The sequence below is a fragment of the Amblyraja radiata genome, chromosome 22, assembly GCF_010909765.2.
Source record: "Amblyraja radiata isolate CabotCenter1 chromosome 22, sAmbRad1.1.pri, whole genome shotgun sequence".
NCBI lineage: Eukaryota > Metazoa > Chordata > Chondrichthyes > Rajiformes > Rajidae > Amblyraja > Amblyraja radiata.
The window spans coordinates 8,086,366-8,106,881 of record NC_045977.1 but is presented as its reverse complement, the minus strand read 5'-3'; positions in this window follow the sequence as shown (position 1 = coordinate 8,106,881).

The following is a 20,516-nucleotide window of genomic DNA, read 5'->3' as shown; positions in this document are numbered from 1 at the left end:
CAATTACTGAATCCTCTCACCATTTAGAAAATACAGTCGTCTAAGTCATTATTCCTTCTTCCAAAGTGCTTGACCATACACTTTCCTGTGCTGTATTTACACTCTCCCAACCTGTCCTTGTCCTTCTGCAGGCTCCCTGCTTGCTCAACACTACCTGCCTCTGCACCTATCTCCGTAGCCTCTGCAAATGCAGCCACAAAGCCATCAATTCCATCACCCAGATCATTATTGATATTGATCCTTTATTCCCACTCATTGCCTTCTGCCAGATAATCAATCATCTATCCATGCTAGTACCTGGTCTCTAATACCATGGGTTCCTACCTTGTTTAGCAGCCTCATATGCAGTATTTTACATAGATACATAGATACATAGAAAATAGGTGCAGGAGTAGGCCATTCGGCCCTTTGAGCCTGCACCGCCATTCAATATGATCATGGCTGATCATCCAACTCAGTATCCCGTACCTGCCTTCTCTCCATACCACCAGATCCCTTTAGCCACAAGGGCCACATCTAACTCCCTCTTAAATATAGCCAATGAACTGGCCTCAACTACCCTCTGTGGCAGAGAGTTCCAGAGATTCACCACTCTCTGTGTGAAAAATGTTTTTCTCTAAGGTCTTCTGAAATTATCAAAGGTCTTCTGAAAATCCAGGTATACAACATCCACAGACTCTCCTTTGAATATCCTGCTTGTTACTTTTAGTTTAATTTATAGTTTAGAGATACAGCGCAGAAACAGGCCGTTCGGCCCATCGAGCCCACACCGACCCGTATATTAACACTACTCTACACACACTTGGGACGATTTTTACATTTATACCAAGCCAATCAACCTACAAACCTGAGGTACACAATAATGCTGGAGAAACTCAGTGGGTGCAGCAGCATCTATGGAGCGAAGGAAATAGGCAACGTTTCGGCCCGAAACATTGCCTATTTCCTTCGCTCCATAGATGCTGCTGCATCCGCTGAGTTTCTCCAGCATTTTTGTGTACCTTCGATTTTCCAGCATCTGCAGTTCCTTCTTAAACAACCTACAAACCTGTACGTCTTTGTGAGAGGAAACCGAAGATCTCAGAGAAAAGCCACGCGGTCACGGGGAGAACGTACAAACTCCGCACAGACAGCACCCGTAGTCAGGATCAAACCCGGGTGTCTGGCGCTGTAAGGCAGTTGCTCTACCACTGCGCCACCGTTCCTCAAAGAATTCCAACAAATTTGGTAGACAAGATCTCCAATTAACAAAACTATGCAGACTTCGACCTATTTTATCATTGACTTCCAAGTACCCCGAAACCTCATCCTTAACAATGGACTCTAAAATGTTACCAATCACTGAAGTCAGGCTAACCGGCCTATAATTCCCTTTCTTTTACCTCGCTAGTCATTTTTGCGATTTTCCACTCCTCTGGAACCATTCCAGACTCTGGTGACTATTAATGCCTCCACAATCTCTGCAGCTACCCTGGGATGTAATCCATCTGGTCCAGGTAATGTATCCACCTTCAGAACTTTCAGCTTCTCCTTAATAATAATGTCTCCACTCAATTCTGCCCCCCTGACTCTTCTGCATTTCTGGCAGGTTGCTGGTGTCTTCTGCTGTGAAGATGGACTAAAAAAATATATTCAGTTTGTCCACCATTTCTTTGTTCCCCATTACTACTTTTCCAGCATTATTTTCCAAGGATCCAATGTCCACTCAAGCCTTATATATCTGAAAAAACTCTTGGTATCCTCTTTTATATTATTCGCTAGCCAACCTTCATATTTTATCTTTTATCTCCTTACTATTTTTTTGTTGCCTTCTGTTGATTTTTAAAAGCTTCCCAATCCTCCAGCTTCCTGCTAAACTTTGTCATGTTACATGCTGTCTTTTGCTTTGATACTGTCTTTGACTTCCTTTGTCAGCCACGGTCACCTCGTTCCCCCAGCGTATGATATTATGCTCACTACCTGCTAGGGTTTTCTTCACTCTAAGCTCCCTAATATAATCGAGTTCATTACACAGCAGCAAATCCATGCATATTGAAATCCCCATGATCAATGGAGCATTTCTTACATGCCTTTTCTACCTTCTAATGTAATTTGTACCCAAAATCCTGGCTACTATTCAGAGGCCTGTGTATATCTCACACCTGGATCTTTTTATCCTTGCAGTTTCTTAACTCTACCCACAAAGATTACACATCGTCTGATCCTATATCATTTTTCGCTAAGTGTTGGATTTCATTCCTTACCAATTGAGCCACCCCACCCCCTCTGCCCGCCTGCCTGTCTTTTTGATAGGATGTTCCTTGGATGTTCTGCTCCCAGCTCTGATTCTCTTTCACCCACGACTGTGATGCCTACAATGTAGTACCTGCCAATTTCTAACCACGTATTAAGCTCAGTCTTGTTTTGTGTGGATTCAAATATAACACCTTCAGTTCTATATTCATTGCCCTTCTTCCCAAATTTGTCCCTGTGTTGCCTGATCTTAAACTCTTAACCCTTTCTATACTTTTAGTTCTGCTTTTTAATTTGCTCAATTTCCCTGAGCAGAACCTCTTCCCTTGTGTTCTCTACGTCATTGGTACCTACATGTACCAAACCCAAACCAATTAGGAGCAGACGAGGGCATTCGATCCAATTTGTGATCCCAGCTACAAAGACAGATGTGTACAGCAATTCGTTCTTCCCCCGCACAATTAAAGCATGGAATAATCTCCACCCTACTATTGTTACCCAACCAGATGCAACTAAATTTAAAGTAGCTCTTTCTTCCCAATCACCCTTTCTGGCTTAAGCCCTCCCTTCACCACCTCCAGTTTAAATTCCATTTGGAATATTTTGGAGAACCAAGAAACCAAGAAGATGTAGCACGATGGCTGGATCTTTCCCTTCCCACTCCAAAAGCTTCTGCAGTTCAGATGAGATATCCTGAACCCAGGCACACGCAGCAACACAGTCTTTGAAGATTGTTGACTTTGAAGAGGCGGGAGTTGTGAGGCCTCTCTCACTGCTCCCCGTCTGTGATTCCTACCACCCTCCTGCCCTTGTTCTGCCAGACTGTCCTTCACAACCATCTTCACTATCTGCAATACCACTAACTTCCATATCATCAGCAAACTTGCTAATCTTGCCCCGTATGTTCTCATCCAATCATTGATGTAGATGACAAACAGTAATGGGCCCAGCGCTGAACCCTGAAGCACACCACTAGTCACAGGCCTCCAGTCTGAGAAGCAACCTTCCACCATCAACCTCTGCTTCCTTCCATGGAGTCAATTTGCTATCCATTCAGCTACCTCTCGTTGGATCCCATGCGACCTAACCTTCCAGAGCAGCCCACCAGGCGGAACCATGGTAAGGGAATAACGTTTAGTGCTAGATAGAGCCAGTAAAGTTTGATCAAAGATAGTCCGAGGGTCTCCAAATGAGGTAGATAGTAGTCCAGACTGCTCTCTGGTTGTGATAGGATGGTTGAGTTGCCTGATAACAGCTGGGAAGAAACTGTTCCTGAATCTGGAGGTGTGCGTTTTCACACTTCTATACCTTTTGCTTGATGAGAGAGGGGAGAAGAGGGAGTGGCTAGGGTGCGACTAGTCCTTGCTTATTCTGCTGGCCTTACCGAGGCAGTGTGAGGTATAAATGGAGTCAATGGAAGGGAGGTTGGTTTCTTGCAAGGTTCTGATATTACTGTGGGCATAAATCACAAGGTTTTGGGAAACGCCCTGTCGAGCATGTTACTGTCTCTTACCTTGGATTGTAACTCACCCACCTAAATAAAATCCCAATTTCCAGCAAAGGGATTAATTTAGACAGATTTCACGTCTCTCCCATATCTCCACCACCCACCATCGTAGCCCTCATTTGTAGACCATCCACAGATTTGGGGGTCTCGGTTCTCAGAGTAAATGCTAATGTTAGCAGTTGCCAGAGGCAATGAGCCTCCATCTACATTGCCCAAATTTAATGAGGAAAATGTAGGATCACTCCCTTGTGGTTTACTCTCAACGTGCCAAACCACTTCAGGTCTTGAGAACCGGAAAGCACACGTGCAGCTTCCAGTTAAGAATAGCTGATCATTATGTTGCAACTGTAACACAATATGGCATTATGGTAGGGAGCAAGAAGATTCCATTATAAATAATTGTCTACGGGAACTCAAGGGTCATGCGTTGACTTATTTTACAGAAATGTAATTATCTTCACTACGATAAAGTCTCATCTTTTTTTAATAATGCTATAAATATTGTATGATGAACACAGAATGAATCTGATTACAAACATTTGCTTGTTATGCAGTAAAGTTCCATTTCAATGAAATCCAGAGCAAACTGCACGAAACCCCATTTTGCACAGAGAGTGGTGTGTTTTTATTTTGCTGTCATTTCCATTGAAAGCACAGGCTTGGGTTGCGCTAATTGACATGTGGTTTTCCACAGGTGGTGCAGCGGTAGAGTTGCTGCCTTACAGTGTTTGCAGCACCATGACCCGGGTTCGATCCCGACTACGGGTGCTGTCTGTACGGAGTTTATACGTTCACCCCGTGACCACGTGGGTTTTCTCCGAGATCTTCTGTTTCTTCCCACACTCCAAAGACGTACAGGTTTGTAGGTTAATTGGCTTGGTGTGTGTGTAAACGTGCCCCTAGTGTGTAGGAAAGTGTTAATGTGCGGGGATTGCTGGTCGGCGCAGACACGGTAAGCCGAAGGGCCTGTTTCCGTGCTGTATTTCTAAACTAAACTAATCTACAATGACAAAGATCAGCTGTCCCATGCGTAGGACATCGCACGTCTCTGCACACGTGTGGTGAAAGATAGAAACATAGAAAATAGGTGCAGGAGTAGGCCATTCGGCCCTTCGAGCTAGCACCACCATTCAATATGATCAAGGCAGTTCATCCAGAATCAGTACCTTGTTCCTGCTTTCTCTCCATATCTCTTGTTTCCGTTAGCCCAAAGAGCTAAATCTAACTCTCTCTTGAAAACATCCAGTGAACTGGCCTCCACTGCCTTCTGTGGCAGAGAATTCCACAGATTCACAACTCTCTGGGTGAAAAAGTTTTGCCAAGTTTTATTCTTAAACTGTGAGCTGTGGAGATTGAGTTAGGCAGAGGGGTCAGGCTATGGGGCATCTTACTGCCACAGTGCAATGTCATAGAGTTCGTGGTTGGAGCAGTGTGTCACAACAAGGTAAAGGATGGGATCCACTTCAAATCCAGCCCTTGATTTTACTCCAGAGAAGTCCAGCATCCACTTAGTGACCAGTTTGTTTGATTGAGATTCCAATCCAGTGGTTAAAAACTAAGGGATTTATTTTATTTTAATGTTTTAACAGATTTGTGAGAACTTACAGTAAGTGGATGTTTCCACTAGTGGGAGAGTCTTGGACCAGAGGTCATAGCCTCAGAATTAAAGGACGTTCTTTTAGGAAGGAGATGAGAAGAAATCTGTGGTATTCTTTGCTACAGAATGCTGTGGGGGCAAAGTCAGTGGATATATTTAAGGCAGAGATAGATAGACTCTTGATTACGGTAGTCAGAGGTTATGGGGAGAAAGCAAGAGAATGGGGTTAGGAGAGAAAGATTAGCCACGATTGACTTGATGGGCCGAATAGCCTAATTTGACTCCTATCACTTATGATCTTACGATGATTTAATTACAATTTTACTTCGGAGTCACGTGAGGGACTCCATGAAGAACCCGCTAGTCCGCTTGCGCGTCATTACGCTACACGCATTGCACGAGTCATTTCGATGGAGGAAGGACGTTCCTCCTAAATGGCTGGTGTATACAACCAGCGAAGACAGGTAAGAGATCTACGTTTTTCTTACCTCTAGGATGGATAGAAGACGAACCAAAGCTGCAAAAAAGCTGGCGGGGGAGAGCGGTGCAGGAACGGGCAGCCAGCGGCGGCAGATGGCAGGGCTGTCTCCATTGTCGGGAGCACCTGTGCCAGAGCTAGCCTCACCACCGGCGGGTGGAAAGGCTAAACGTAATACCGACAGAGCCGTTTCTTTCGGACGACTCGGATTTCGAACAGCCCCACGCCACCTACGCTCAAGGGCCTGTGGGGCTGAAGGAATTGGAGGAGCAGCAAGCGACCAGTGACCGAGATCACTGGAACGCGTTTGAGCTGCGGGACCAGCGACCGCGAGCGGTCAGCGCTCGAAAGCTCTGTACCGCGTTGGAGCGGCAGCTGGTCCAGGACAAGCCGCAAGAGCCAGGTGCCCGAGAGCACTGGACGAAAATGGAGCGGCTGATGGAGGCAATACTCCAGAGGGGGTCTGGCTCTACTGGGCAGACATTCAGCCCCTCTGCAGTACCTTATTCAGGGCTGTATTCGGCGTCTATTGCCTCCCAGGACAGCATAGCGGGGCAGATTTGGACTGACCCTGAACAGGAATTGATGGAAAACTCAGTGCAAGGGGTGAGTGGGAACTTACTTGAAATGGTGGCTCAGTTCGCGAAGCCAGAACTCACAGGGCATAATTTACCAGCCAGGTTAGCGGCAAGTATTAATTACATGTCCCTGAACCAGCTACAGGGACAAGCCCTAATTGACACCATGGGGCGTTACTTGCAACCTGGAAACGGTAAATCCCTTAATGACCCAACCGTGAACGCATGTATTTGGAAGCATGTAGGAGCAAGCATCAGGACAAGGGATGTCTTACTGCAAAAAGTACTTAAAACCCTCACCGCAGGGATAACAGCATTCACACGAACCCTGGATGAGGAAGATATGAATCAACACCAGAAAGATGCCCTCTTCTGCAATACCCAATATGAACTGAATTATATCAGAAAGAAGAGCATACAGCCGGTACTAGACCCAAAATTTGCAGGATTATGCAGAACGGGAACGACCACCGAAAAGACTTACCTGTTTGGAGAGGACCTACCAAAACAGGTAAAAGATTTGGACGAAGAATCCAAAGCCCTGGGAATCATAAAAGCAACCAAACGCCACCCCCAGAAGTACCACCCCTATGCACTCATGGGTCGCAAGGACTACTCCGGGGAACAGTCGAGGGCAAGACCAATCCAACAGCGGTCTTTTTTAGGACATGGCCCAGGCCGGCCCTCGTGGAAGATGCACCCATCTACAACAACACAAATCAAGACACCGGGGCCTCAACGTCCTCGGGGACAAGGGAAGAAATAAGACCACTGGTAACCATAGAGGTAGGTGGGTCTGGTCCCTTACTTATTAACGAAAGCATGGGTGTTGGTGGCAGATTACACTTTTTTCTGGATGCATGGTATAAGTTAACATCAGATACTTATATCCTAAGCAGTATCCAGGGATACACGATAGAGTTCTTACACCCACGTAATCCTCCAGTCCAGCATGTGCCGAACAGAGTGTTCAGGCTTAAGGGCGAAGATAAAGCAAAAGCACATGCTGAACTGCAGAGACTCCATAAAATAGGGATAATTGAACAAACCCAACACGAACCTTTAGAAATCGTGTCCAACATTTTTATTAAACATAAGAAAGATGGTGGTTGCCGCATCATCATAGATTTGAGTAATTTGAATGTTTTTGTAAAATATATTCACTTCAAAATGGAAACCTTTGCTACTGCTAAACTATTAATCTCCAAAGGTTACTATATGGCAAGCATTGATTTAAAAGATGCTTACTATTCAGTACCCATAACAGGTGACCACAGACGTTATTTGAAATTTAATTGGATGGATCAACTCTGGCAATACAGAGCACTACCAAATGGACCTAGGTTATTTACTAAATTATTAAAACCAGCCTTAGCTTTCCTACGGGAACATAAACACATTGTGATGGCTTATTTGGATGATATACTTATATTGAGCAAAAGGGTAAAACAAGCAGAATTAACAATAACAGCCACCATACAATTATTTGAAAGCCTAGGATTCATTATCCATCCAATTAAATCTAAATTGAAACCTTCCACAACAATGAATTTCTTGGGATTTACCATTAACTCAGTTCTTATGTCAGTGACTTTGCCACAAGACAAAGCAATAGCCCTCGAGGAGGATTGCAGCAAAATCATTGACACAAGAAAACCATCTATTAGACAGGTGGCGAGAATGATTGGCAAGATAATAGCAGCTTTTCCAGCTGCACAATTCGGACCTTTATATTATCAGAATTTACAAAGGGCAAAAATAACAGCTCTAAAAAACAATGGAGGTCATTTTGATAGACCTATGGAACTACCAAAAGAAGCCATATTAGATCTACAATGGTGGAAAGAAAACATTAGGCATTGTTCCAATCCAATCATTATCAGCAATCCGTCTATCGCACTACAAACGGATGCTAGTGCTCTCGGATGGGGTGCCACGGATTCCATCACCAGCTGTGGTGGGAGATGGAATGAACAGGAGTCATCATTGCTACACACTTTGGGCATAAATTACTTAGAAATGTTGGGAGCTTTTCACGGCCTTAAGTCATATTGCTTAGGGTTATCTCACCAGCATGTAAGATTACAAATTGATAACACCATTGTGGTAGCATACATCAACCACATGGGTGGAAACAAATCGACATCATGTGACAATCTGGCAAACAAGATCTGGCAATAGTGTATCCGCAGAGGAATTTGGATATCAGCTACCTACTTACCAGGTAGACAAAACTTAGTGGCAGACACCAGGTCACGCAAATTCAATGACAACATCGAATGGATGTTGGACAAAAAAGTATTTGCTGAAATTACAGCACGATACGGAACACCAGATGTCGATCTATTCGCATCCAGGCTTAACCACCAAGTGCCAAAATATGTATCATGGGAACCAGATCCTGGGGCAGCAGCTACAGATGCTGTTTCGCTGCATTGGGGGAAATTGTTCTTTAATGCATTCCCTCCCTTCTGCCTCATCAGTCAGGTACTAAGTAAGATAAGACAAGACTCTGCGTCTGGTATCTTAATAGTACCCGATTGGCCTACCCAACCATGGTTCCCAGTGGTACAGGAGATGATATTAGAACCTCACATCACCATTCAACACAGACCGGATCTACTGGTAAATCCAGCAACTAGGACAAGTCATCCTTGTCATCGTCACATTAACGTTTTGGTTGGTAGAGTCTGAAAGCTCCTTTATTACACCTGGGCTTAACAACGAGAGCTATGAACATGATCGCTGGAGCCCAACAAAAAATCAATACCTAGTATATATCAGAAAATGGCACAGGTGTTGCAACCAGAACATTATCCACAAACCTACGAACATTCAACCGGTATTGGAATTTCTGGTAAATTTACACCATGACGAACGACTTATGTACAGCGCCATCAACTGTGCCAAAAGTGCCCTGTCTACCTACCTCTGGAGAGAAACGGAACGACAGCCTGTGGGGTCACACCCTTTGGTAACCAAGCTCATGAGGGGCATATTCAATGCTAACCCTCCTAAGGCCAGATATTCCCACATATGGGACGTTGGCATCGTTCTGAATCTACTAAGGAACTGGACTCCAGCCACTAGCCTGTCATTACAGACTTTGACCTTAAAAACGGTCATGCTGATGGCATTGGTCACAGCACAAAGGGCGCACTCCCTACACAAATTGAGGCTGGATAACATGACCAGTTCGCAGGAAAATTTACATTTTTACATCCAGGAACTGGTAAAACAGAACAGACAGGGGTCGGCAGGCCTAAAAGTGATTTTCAATAACTACCCTGCAGATGAGCGACTGTGTGTGGTAACACATCTAAAATAATACATTAAACAAACCAAAACCATCAGAGGCACAAAAAAGGCACTACTCTTTAGCCACAGACAGCCTCATAAACGAATAACAAAACAGACCATTTCCAAATGGATAAAACAAGTACTTACTAAAGCAACTAATTGTTTTAAATCTCACTCCACCAGGGCTGCAGCTACGTCGGCAGAATACAAGTTGGATGTTCCATTGGATCAGATCCTCAAGACGGCAGGATGGTTATCAGAAGGAACTTTCCGTAAATTTTATAATAAACCAGTGGAGGAAACTGGAACTTTTTCAAAAACTATTTTAAGTTCCGTAATATAATTTGTCCCCATGAATATACGGGGTTTATGATTTCTTTTGTTAACAAATTTGTTTGTTGCATCTACATACCGTATGGATGTCGAATATATTTCTCCCCTATACCAAGGCAGATGTGTGTCATGGACTCGTCCACGGCAAGAATCACAGAGCTTTGAAATCTTCATGGAGTCCCTCACGTGACTCCGAAGTAAAATAGTAAGATTAAACGAGAACTTACCAGTTCGAAGTTTGATCTGTATTTTATGAGGAGTGACGTTGAGGGAATACATGCCCTCCGCTCCCACCCTGGATCATAAACTTGACTGGTATCTTTTTCTCTAATCTTACTATGTTTAAGTCATTACAGGTATCTGTGATTCACACCGCTGCTTTGAAGAATGACGCACATGCGGACTAGCGGGTTCTTCATGTATTCCCTCAACGTCACTCCTCATAAAATAAAGATCAAACTTCGAACTGGTAAGTTCTCGTTTAATCTTACTATTATGACTTTAAATATTTTATACACTTTTGGAAAGCTTAGATTGATTTGAATAATCTTTGAATGCTCCTGCAATTGGTAACGTTTAAAAATGTTCAGAAGCCTTTGTCAAACGTTGCTAGAGCTGGAGCTCAGGGTATGCTGCCTGAGGAATGATCATGTCTTGAAACCCACGCCACCTTGTTAGGAGGGTGTGAGTGAGATAGGGACGGGTGGCGGCTTGCTCAGCTATTTGTATCTGGACAAAATTCACACAGGTGGGGCCAGTGAGCAACAGGTCTGGGCCAGGGACAGGGACAGGCTAATCTGGCAAATTGTTTCTCATCCTTATACCCTACACAACCCCTTCCTTGTGGAAAGAAATGGATAGACAACATTTCAGGTTAGTCTGAAGAAGAGTTCCGACCCGAAACATTGTCTGTCCATTTCCCTCCACAAATATTGTACTATCCCACTGAGTTCTTCCAGCACTTTGTTTATCGCTCAAGATTACAGCATCTGCAGTCTCTTGTGCCTCTTATATACCACATCTCTTAGACCTTCCCAAGTGTTCACCCGACCTCCCAGCAAACAGTTTGTTGGATATTTTCCACTTTTGGAATTCTACATTTCATGGTGCTTAATTGTGGGCTGAGGATTCGGGTGCAAGTTCACTGCGTTTTCTAAGATGACTACAAGGACATTGAGAGGCAGGAGTCAGGATGTCTTGAGGTTGACGGCTCAGGAAGGTGTCGCCATGGGAAAGTAGAAACAGAATGCCCTGCTGGCTATGAGGGCTCAGAGACACTTGGGACAAGCTAACTTTGCACGCTCCAGGCCCACCATTTGAATGAAAGAATGAAAGAATGAATGAATGAATGAATGAATGAATGAATACTTTATTGTCACATGTGATGAATCAGAGTAAAATTACCCACGGTATGCAAATTACCCAAGGTATGTAAAGAGTTGCTACATAAAGAGCACAGGCAAAGTTACAAAGTATCCCACACCGAGCCCTCCTTTGTTCTCCCTTCCCTCCCCCCCCCCACTCTCCCCCCCTCAAGGCGCCCCCCGCCCCCCACTCACCCCCCCTCAAGGCGCCCCCCCCCACGCCGGGTCCTCCTTTGTTCTCTCCCCCCCCTTTCCTGATATAGGAACGGCAGAGACTGCCGTACAAGAGAATGGCTCCAGAAACGTAGTTGACCACTGAGACATTGAGGATAGATGGCGGCTTCATCGACACTGCTGCAGCTGATGAACAGTATGTATATATTTTCAGATTAATTAAATAAGCATTGAATGGATTTAGAGGATGGTTTTCCAGCCACTGAAGTGATTTAGCAACACAAATGATTCAGGTAATCAGTGAGGATTTTTTATTTCCATGCTCCTCTGTGTCTAACAAATCTTTTTGAATTCATCATTAATATGATTATATTTTTTTGCGATTCTCTCTATACTGTGTAGAATTAATTAATTTGGAAATTAATCCTTCCGAGACCACAACGGGATTTTTTCCTTTGACCCAATGAAGTTTTCTATCTCATTCAAAAATATTCTGAAAGTTGATGAGATTTACTGCACAATGTGTCGCGAACTGCATGACACTGCCCCGTGGAAAAATCTGAACAAGAAAATGTCGGAGGTACACATCAAATCTGGCAGGATTTGTGGATGAAGAAATAAGAGTTGATATCTTCAAGCAGAATTGCTTTTTCAAGCAGAATTTGTGAAGAAGGATTAAAGATAAAGCATAAAGGCATAAAACCTGAAGGTCGAGATCCTTCTGAAGAAACGTCACCTATTCCTTTTCTCCAGAGATGCTGTCTGACTGTAAGCAAATGTGGGCCCCATATCTGAGGAAGGATGTGCTGGCTCTGGAGAGGGTACAGAGGAGGTTTACAAGAATTATTCAAGGAAATAGGGGGATAGCACTTGACAGCACTGGGCCTCTACTCGCTGGAGTTTAGAAGGTTGAGGGGGAACCTCATTGAAACCTACAGAATAATGAAAGGCATAGATAGAGTGGATGTGGAGAGGACGTTTCCACTGGTGGGAGAGTCTAGGACCAGAGGTCATAGCCTCAGAATTAAAGGGCGCTCTTTTTGAAAGGCGGTGAGGAGGAATTTCTTCAATCAGAGGGTAGTTCATCTGTGGAACTCATTGCCACAGAGGGCTGTGGAGGCCAAGTCACTGGGTATTTTTAAGGCAGAGATAGATACATTCTTGATTAGAATGGGTGTCAAGGGTGATGGGGAGAAGGCAGGAAAATGGGATTAGGAGGCAGAGATCAGCCATGATTGAATGGTGTAGTAGATTCGATGGGCCGAATGGCCTAATTCTACTCCTATAACTTGTGAACGTGACCTGCTGAGTTTCTCCAGCTTTTTGTGTCTAGTTCTTAGCCTTAACACCAGGTACCTATCACAACAACATTGTAACTACTTGGAGGCTGCCCGATGAGGACATGTTTGAAACACCCTTTTCTTCCCCAGCGTGTCTGTGCTCTTAATCACATCGAACTATAAGTGTGTCTGTGCTGGCAGCTCAGAGCTAAGCCGTTGTTCCTATTGTTCTTTAATTAATTCAGAACAAACTGCGTTTCATTTAAATACAAAATCGTAGCAAAGAAGCAGTAGACAAAATCAAAAGGCGAAGGAAGAAAAAGCCAAAATCTTTTCTTTCAAATTCTATTCCTTGGATGATTATTTTAGTTTTGGTTTATTAGTTTAGTCTAGTTTAGTTTAGAGATACAGCGCGGAAACAGGCCCTTCGGCCCGCCGGCTCCACGCCGACCAGCGATCCCCGCATATTAACACTATCCTACACACACTAGGGACAATTTTTACATTTACCAATGCAATTAACCTGGAGGAAATCGAAGATCTCGGAGAAAACCTACGCAGGTCACGGGGAGAATGTACAAACTCCGTACAGACAGCATCCGCAGTCGGGATCGAACCTGGGTCCCCGCCACTGCATTCGCTGTAGTGCCCCTGTCCCACTTAGGAAACCTGAAGGGAAACCTCTGGAGACTTTGCGCCCCACCCAAGGTTTCCGTGCAGTTCCAGGAGGTTGCAGGTGGTTGCTGGAGGTTGCAGGTAGTGGAAGCAGGTAGGGAGACTGACAAAAACCTCTGGTAACCTCCGGGAACCGCGCAGAAACCTTGGGTGGGGCGCAAAGTCTCCAGAGGTTTCCGTTCAGGTTTCCTAAGTGGAACAGGGGCATAAGGCAGCAACTCTACTGTTGCACCACCGTGCCGTCCCCCAAAAGTTATTATTATAACATTCCTCAACATTTTGTACAGCTTTCTTACTGTAACATCATTGATTTGTGGGTAATACATTGTGTGAGATGGCAAGTGGCAGGATAAGTGTATCTGGCATTCCCTGGGATTTAGCAGTCTAAAGGTGAAAGTTGCCAATCTTCCCTGATCTATTTATTGAAGGATTAGATGTGATCTGACTAAACTACATTATAAACTCTGCAGACTGCTGCCATCGAGGTTTGCTGTATTTTAAAAAAAAACGTCGGAACTCCTGTATTCTGACCTTTAGCAGAACCCACTAATTCCCTGTCAGATCTGTTGGTTTCTCCAGAGCAACATATCACCGCACAATTTCACCTGCAGAGTTGTATTCTAACTGCTTCCTCCTCCCGGCCAAATCATGCTGGCATTATGTCGCAGAAATGTAGGCGAGATAAATGTGTTAAAAAAACCACAACCATATCTAGGAAACGTTTTCAGATCTTTATCAAACGCTGACGTTGATTAAAGTACTGTATATTTCTTTGGCCTGATTGTAAACTTTGTGCGCTGTAAACTCTGGAAGACTGGATTGCTACAGGAATGGCACATTCTCCCAGGAGTTCTAGATCAACAAGCAACACAGAATGAGGCTTGGCCACCTGGGATGGAGTTCCCGTGCTCCCTTAACTACACGAACAGCTTTAGATCTCGGGAGGAATTACTTAAATGTGAGAAATGAAAGGATTATGCCTATTGTCCGGCAGAAAAACAAAATGCCTCTTGTTCCAGGCGTATAAGTCTACCCCGGGCATCCCACTTTCCCTGTGGGGGGGACTCATGAGGTGTGAAGAACACCGTGGGTGTGGTACATGGTGGAAAACTGTGTGTGGGGTTGCCTGACTTGTGCAGGGGACCATTCAGTTTACCATCTCAGCCTGTCCGGAACACATGGCCATACATTGATGGTCGTGATTGTGGCGATACTTTCAAAATTCACAATTGTCCCTAATTGTCTCTGGAGGGAAGGAATGGGTGACGTTTCGGGTTGAGACACTTCTTCAGACTGGTTAGGTATAAGGGAAATGTGAGAAATAGATAGTGGGATCAGTTGGGTCCCAGCTTCACGTGGGAGAGCTGGTCCCCCAACGCAATATTCCACCTCTCCACCAATTCCAATATTGCTGGCCAGTGGGGAGTGGGGGTTTCTGGAGCGCTAGCATGGTTTTGTGGGCCGAAGGGACTGGTTTCCAGAGGGCTAGTATGGACATTGTGGGCTGAATGGATTCTTGGGCTGGCAGATCAGTCACTGAGATCACTCACACACACACACACACACACACACACACACACACACACACACACACACACACACACACACACACACACACACACACACACACACACACACACACACACACACACACACACACACACACACACACACACACACACACACACACACACACACACACACACACACACACACACTTCCTAACTTCGTAGCCCCTGGCATTCCCTCTCTCTCTATCCCTCCCCCACCCAAGTTGCACCAGCTTCTCATTTTCACCCTACAAACAGCCTGTTTCCTTTATCATTTTTACTTTTTTGCATATCTTTCATTCATTGTTCTTTATCACTCCACATCACCGTCTATATCTCTTGTTTTCCTTATCCCTAACCAGTCTGAAGAAGGGTCTCGACCCGAAACGTCACCCATTCCTTCTCTCCAGAGATGCTGCCTGTCCCGCTGAGTTACTCCAGCTTTTTGTGTCTATCTTTGGTGAATATTAATGATGTATGGTCATATTGCATGGTGTCAGGGGTTATGGGGAGAAGGCAGGAGTATGGGGTTGGGAGAGAGAGATAGAACAGCCATGATTGAATGGTGGAGTAGACTTGATGGGCAAAGTGGCCTATTTCTGCTCCTATCATTTATGACCGTATGACATTACAGGAATACAAGAGCACAATTGGACAAAGGGAAGGTCTTCTCTCTCACAGTTCATCTGTTGTGCTGCTCATTCAATGGCATGAGGACAACTACTCTTCATCTTTCCCAAACCCAAGTGGGCAGTTGAACTCAACTGAACCAGGGTGTTAAACATTGGAAGAAACAAAGAAATGCTGATGCTGGTTCATACCAACGATAGATACAAAGTGCTGGACTAAGTCAGCAGACCAGGCAGCATCTCTGGAGAAAAAGGATATCTTTGGAAATCCATAACCTTCCCTGGGCAGTTACTTCAATGGTCCAAATGTATCATGAACAATTAAAAAAACTTGGTTTTATACCCGAATAGATATTAAAATACTTATTTCCATTCTTACTCAATAAAAATGGTTTCAATTATGAAACAAATTAATGATGATTGTCCAGAATTAATTTCTAATTAAAACACTGTGGATCCCCAGATGTATTTTCTCATTCCCTATCTCCTGCCTAAGTATAATTTCAGGTTTTCCTTCAATGATGAATTTTCGCTGGTTTTCTATTTCAGATTGAGACATGACGTTTCATGTTTCCTCTCCTCCGAGCCCAATATCCCCATGTCTGTCCTAATCTTTCAATCAATATGACCCCCCCCACCCCCCTCCCCCCACTCACTCCTTGACTGTGCCAACTTACTAGGCTTTGCTGCCCCTGTTGTCTGAAGTAAAAGTCAAGTCATCCCTTCCGTCACCTGTCACATCTTCATTGCTTCTCCAAAATCTCCTTCCTTATATGTCTTTCCTTGGGAAAAATACTTCCTCCCAATCAAGTTAGGACTAAATTTTCAACTTCCCAACTGCCCAGCCACTAGCAGCATACTATCAAATTCTCTCTCTCCCTCTCGGTCAGGGGGAGAATGTAAAACTCCGTACAGGCAGCATCCGTAGTCGGGATCGAACTCGGGTCTCCAGCGCTGCAAAGCAGCAACTCAAACATCTGTAGCACAATTTAAGGACTTCCTCCCCAAATAGTGTTTGTTAATTTTTGCACTGCACACGTTTCTTTCCAGCTGACTTCATGCAATTACTATAATTGCTACATCACATTATTGCCAGCTTCCTCATATCTCTATCTCGCTCCTACTTAAAACCGTCTAGACCATTTAGTTGAAATGCAGTAGTAACACATTCAACACTGTCACTCCCCTCATGCCCAGTCTCCCTCCTGTGACACTCAGCATTGTCACACCTATAAAGGACATGTTCCCATTCCCCCCTGCCCTGTAACAGTATGCTTTTCTCCTCAGTATGGATTGGCAATATATTTTTGAGTACACAGATATTCATTCTGACACCATCATTTTTCACAGACATATGTACAATGCTTTCATTTCTCAAAGGAATTTCCAATTACGCTCTGCCTTTCAGGAAGGGGACTGCTGCAACGCACTTATCTCAAGCAGTGATTTGTCCTGAAACTCATGATCCTTTCAACAATTGAGTTCAATTCTTCAGCTTACAGAGCCTGCTGGGATTCATCAGAGCCTTTTCATTTCTTCTTCAGAGCTATCGGATGTGATTTCCTTTGTAAGGGCCGTCTCTTTGTATGTGGTTTTGTGGTATTAAAAAATAATGGACTACCCTGATTATGTCCTGACAAAATTAATCTCACAAAAGCTTGTTTAAAGTTGGATTCAGAGAAGCCAGAGTCTTTATATTTGTCCATGTCTATATCCCTCCATGTTACGGAAAGAACTGCAGATGCTGGTTTAAACCGAAGATAGACACAAAATGCTGGAATAAATCAGCGGACAAGCAGCATCTCTGGAGAGAAGGAATGGGTGACGTTTCGGGTCGAGACCCTTCCTCAGACTGATGAGACAACCTCTCTGCCTCTCTCTCTGTTTCCCAACATTGTAATATATTGATTGCATCTATGGGTACTTCTTGAAGCAAGATGCTTACAGCAGCAATAAAATACAATTGGAAACCTCCATCGACTGCCTTTGAGGCTACAATTAACAAACTATTTAGATGGTTTTATGTGGTTTAACCTTCTGAAGGCTTTTCTCTCAGTGTGAAAATGCCAGCAGAATATAACAGCCGACATAGTTATAAATGTTCCAGCTTTGGAATTACATCCAAGATTAGAACAAGTTGTAATGAGAAAATGGATGGGGCGTTTTGCAGCATGATATCTATTGCGCTGTTGATACATAAAAATAGACAGTCACCATGAATTAGTGTCTGGAACTGATGCCAAATGCCAGTGTCAGCACAAGACCATAATGGTGGCAAATAAACACAGATACAGAGTTAGAAAATATACAGAAGAGGAGGAGGTCACAGTCTTTGCAATGATAACATAGCTGGCAGCACAATCTTCCAACGGCCATCATGCTGAGAGGCTGTTCAGTTGTGCTTATTGTCACGTGTACCGAGGTACAGTGAAAAGTTAGAGCAGAGGCGAATTTAAGAGAGAGAGGAGGGAAGAGAGATAGAGAGAGAAGGGGGGAGAGGAGAAAGAGAGGAGGGAAAAGAGAGGGAGAGAGAGAGGCAGTAAGAGGGAGAGGCAGTAAGAGGGAGAGGGAGAGGGGGAGAGGGAGGGGGGGAGAGGGAGAGGGAGAGGGGGAGAGGGAGCGAAGGAGAGGGAGAGAGGGAGGGAGAGGGAGAAAGAGAGAGAGGGGGAGGGGGAGAGGGAGCGGGGGAGGGAGAGGGAGAGGGAGAGGGAGAGGGAGAGGGAGAGGGAGAGGGAGAGGGAGAGGGAGAGGGAGAGGGAGGGGAGGGGAGGGGAGAGGGAGAGGGAGAGGGAGAGGGAGAGGGAGAGAGAGAGAGAGGGAGGGAGAGGCCAATCGATCCAGATCCTGCTGCAATTGTTCACAACCATCTTCACTATCTGCAAAACCACTAACTTTTGTATCATCAGCAAATTTGCAAATCTTGCCCTGTATGTTCTCATCCAAATCATTGATGTAGATGACAAACAGTAACGGGCCCAGCACCGAACCCTGATGCACACCACTAGTCACAGGCCTCCAATCTGACACAGACAACCTTCCACCATCACCCTCTGCTTCCTCCCATGGAACCAATCTACTATCCATTCAGCTATCTCTCCTTGGATCCCATGCGATCTAACCTTCCAGAGCAGCCTACCATGTGGAACCTTGTTGAACGCCTTACTGAAGTCCATGTACATAACATCTACAGCTCTGCCCTCATCAACCTTTTTGGTCACGTCTTCAAAATAATCAATCAGATTAATGATCCCACGTACCAAACCATGCTGACTATCGCCAATCAGCCCTTGCCCATCCAAATGCCTGTACAACCTGTCCCTCAGAATATTCTCCAGTAACTTACCAACCAGAGCTGTTAAGCTCACTGGCCTATAGTTCCCAGCAATTTCCCTGCAGCTCTTCTTGAAAAGAGGCACAACATTTGCCACCCTCCACTCTTCCGGCACCTCTCCTGTATTTAAGGACGACTCGTAAATTTCAACCATGACTCCCGCAATTTCCTCTCTAGTTTCCCGCAATGTCCTCGGATATATCAGATCAGGCCCTAGTGATTTGTCTACCTTCATACATGTCAGTACCTTTAGTACTTATTCAACAGTAACCCTGACTGCTCCAATTTCCTCCGTCCTACTGTCTTTCTCCTCAGTAAATACAGAGGAGAAATACTCATTTAGAACCTTGCCCATCTCCTGTGGCTCCACACAGAGGTGACCGCTTTGATTCCTGAGAGGTCCCACTCTCTCTCTAGTTACCCTTTTCCCCCTTATGTATTTATAAAATCTTTTGGGATTGTCCTTAATGCTACCCCCCCCCCCTCCCAGAGCTATCTCCTGGCCCCTTTTTGCCCTTCTGATTTCCTTTTTCAGTTTACTCCTTAGCTCCCGAAACTCCTCCAGGGATGCACTTGATCCCAGCTGCCTATACCTGTCCCATGCATCCTTCTTGTTTTTGTTATTATTCTAATAGATTTATTGCATTCAGCACTGGCTACGCGGTGATATGTAAGTTGTGTTTGTAACTGATGGGTGAACTGCAGTTCCAAACCTCCAGCAGATTGTGCTCAAGCAAGGCCATGCCATCGTACACAATCATACACAACCTTCTTGCTGCAATAATGCATCCCATTCCCATTAAGCCACCCGATGCAATGGTGCTGAACTACGGGATGAAAGGGAAACTGGTCATCCATGGTTTCCTCCACTCCACAGTTAAGATGACTTCAACCACATTCTTTAACTTGCAGTACTAGATCATGCTTCTGTAAGTGCACGCTCAGAGGTCAAGCTCAGAGTGGTCATCTCCTTTACTAAGGTATGCGGGAGGATGGGGCTTACAGTAAACATGTGGAAGACAAATACGCTTCATCAAATATACACATAAGGTGGAACAGTGGTGCAGCGGTAGAGTTGCTGCCTTACAGCACCAGAGACCCAGGTTCGATCCTGACTATGGGTTCTGTCCATATGGAGTTTGTATGTTCTCCCTTTTCTCCGGGTGCTCCGATTTCCTCCCACACACCAAATATGTACAGGTTTGTATGTTAATTGGCTTCTGGAAATTGTCCCCAGTGTGTAGGATAGTGCCAGTGTATGGGATGATAGTAAGATTAAACGAGAACTTACCAGTTTGAAGTTTGATCAGTATTTTATGAGGAGTTACGATGAGGGATTACGTGAAGAACCCGCTCAGTGCGCAGGCGTGACATACTTCAAAGCAGCGGTGTGGAATCACAGAAACAACAGAATAATTGAAATAAACATAGTAAAGACAAGGACAACTAAGTTACCAGTTGATCTCTATAATTGAGGGTGGGAACGGA